Consider the following 2,500-nt stretch of genomic DNA (forward strand, 5'->3'; position numbering starts at 1 on the left):
GGAACCATCTCCAGTCACCGGCTGCCCACACACCCCGGACACGCTGGACCTGACAGGCACGGGTGTTGGACAGAGTTACCCACATACCCCAGCTCCGGCGGCCAAGAAGCACTGGACCTACTCGATACGTAAACAGGCAACTCCGGGCTGAGTATCGCCGGGATTCAATCGAGGGTTAAGATCATCGGAAGGTGATCTCTGGCCCTTGCGAACACAAGAGAGAGACAGGGAATCAACATCGAGCGACCGAGCCGATGCCTTTGTTACACAACAGCATGGACATTACATCCAGAGGACTCTCCCGGTGCAGAGCAACACTCCCTCAGTACTGACCCTCCGACCGTGCGGCGCTCCCTCAGTACTGACCCTCCGACAGTGCGGCACCCCCTCAGTACTGACCCTCCGACCGTGCGGCGCTCCCTCAGTACTGACCCTCCGACAGTGCAGCACTCCCTCAGTACTGACCATCTGACAGTGCGGCACTCTCTCAGGACTGACCCTCTGACAGTGCGGCGCTCCCTCAGTACTGACCCTCCGACAGTGCGGCACTCCCTCAGTCCTGACGCTCCAACAGTGCTGCACTCCCTCAGTACTGACCCTCCGACAGTGCTGCTCTCCCTCAGTACTGACCCTCTGACAGTGCGGCACTCCCTCAGTACTGACCCTCCGACAGTGCTGCTCTCCCTCAGTACTGACCCTCTGACAGTGCGGCACTCCCTCAGTACTGACCCTCCTACAGTGCTGCTCTCCCTCAGTACTGACCCTCTGACAGTGCGGCACTCCCTCAGTACTGACCCTCCGACAGTCCGGCACTCCCTCAGTACTGACCCTCTGACAGTTCGGCAGTCGTCAGTACTGACCCTCCGACAATGCGGCGCTCCCTCAGTACTGACCCTCTGACAGTGCAGCACTCCCTCAGTACTGACCCTCCGACAGTGCAGCACTCCCTCAGTACTGTCCCTCCGACAGTGTGGCGCTCCCTCAGTACTGACCCTCCGACAGTGCGGCGCCCCCCTCAGTGTTAACACTCAGAGCTTGTGGGACTGAATTATCGGCCTCTTATCTCTGGGCTCGGACAGAAAGGGTCGTTTCCGCGAGTGGGTGACTGAGAGTCTGCGTGAGTCATTTCCTTGAATCCCGATGTCAGGATTTGCGACCCCATGGTTCCCACCCACGGCCTGCCCCCTTGAGTCCGCTCTGACCCCTTCTCTCTCCGTGCTCCCCAATCGTTGCTGCTCCGCGCTTTGCGGCTTTTGGTGGTTTTGGAGTTAATCGTTTCGAGCTCGGTGAAGGAAATCACTGACGATTACGATCTCTTTGCTTTGACAGGCACAGAGACATCGGCGCTCCACCAGCCGTTTGCAGCCCGCAGTCTGAAGGAGCCTACCCCTGGCTCGTCCGATTCCTGGCCCCCTCTCTCCTGCCGGGAGTTTTCCAGACCCTGCTGACATCCCCCACAGCCCCAGGTAGGGAGGGCCTGGTGGGGACGGAGTTGGGTGTGGGGATCAGCTTCAGGGAGACGTGGGGGGGGTTGGGGGGGGGGTTGGCGGGGAGGGCGATCAGAGACCGGACGGAGAGCGACTGGCAGCGGGAGTGGGAGAGGTGGAGGGGGGCCCAGATTGACCACGAGAGGAGTGGGAGGGGGGTGTGGGGGGGAGGGGGGGTGTGGGAGAGTTGGGGGGGGTGTTGGGGGTCGGAGGGAGAGGCGAGAGAGAGGTTGCAGGGAGCAGGGAGGGAGTGAGAGGCACGGAGGGAGAAAGACAGGGGATCGCAGAGATACACGGGTGGGGGGGCGGAGAGGGAGCGTGAGAAACAGAGAGACAGAGAGAGACAGAAAGACAGAGAGAGGGACAGAGAGAGAGAGAGAGACCGAGAGAGAGAGAGAGAAAGGCAGAGAGAGACAGAGAGAGAGAGAGAGAGAGACAGAGAGAGAGAGACAGAGAGAGAGAGAGAGAGAGGGAGAGACAGAGAGAGAGAGAGAGAAAGGCAGAGAGAGAGAGACAGAGAGAGAGAGAGAGAGAGAGAGAGAGACAGAGAGAGAGAGAGAGAGAGAGGGAGAGACAGAGAGAGAGAGAGACAGAGAGAGAGAGAGAGAGGGAGAGACAGAGAGAGAGACAGAGAGAGAGAGAGAGAAAGGCAGAGAGAGACAGAGAGAGAGAGAGAGAGAGAGAGAGAGACAGAGAGAGAGAGAGAGAAAGGCAGAGAGAGACAGAGAGAGAGAGAGAGAGAGAGGGAGAGACAGAGAGAGAGAGAGACATAGAGAGAGAGAGAGGGAGAGACAGAGAGAGAGAGAGACAGAGAGAGAGAGAGACAGAGAGAGAGAGAGACAGAGAGAGGGAGAGACAGAGAGAGAAAGGCAGAGAGAGAGAGACAGAGAGAGAGAGAGACAGAGAGAGAGAGACAGAGAGAGAGACAGAGAGAGAGAGAGGGGGAGACAGAGAGAGAGAGAGACAGAGAGAGAGAGAGAGAGACAGAGAGAGAGAGACAGAGAGAGAAAGGC

General features: G+C 58.6%; 1 protein-coding gene across 1 annotated transcript in view; it reads left to right on the forward strand.

Moving 5' to 3' along the window:
* Nucleotides 1-1,372: 1,372 nt before the first annotated feature.
* The window catches only part of LOC121273495 (mas-related G-protein coupled receptor member A6-like), a 68,757-nt gene continuing 67,629 nt past the window's right edge, over nucleotides 1,373-2,500 (forward strand). Inside the window, exon 1 of the mRNA XM_041180667.1 lies at nucleotides 1,373-1,466. The gene's annotated coding sequence lies outside the window, so the exon portion shown is untranslated. The remainder of the gene's footprint in view (nucleotides 1,467-2,500) is intronic.

The sequence above is a fragment of the Carcharodon carcharias genome, assembly GCF_017639515.1.
Source record: "Carcharodon carcharias isolate sCarCar2 chromosome 24 unlocalized genomic scaffold, sCarCar2.pri SUPER_24_unloc_11, whole genome shotgun sequence".
Classification (NCBI taxonomy): domain Eukaryota; kingdom Metazoa; phylum Chordata; class Chondrichthyes; order Lamniformes; family Lamnidae; genus Carcharodon; species Carcharodon carcharias.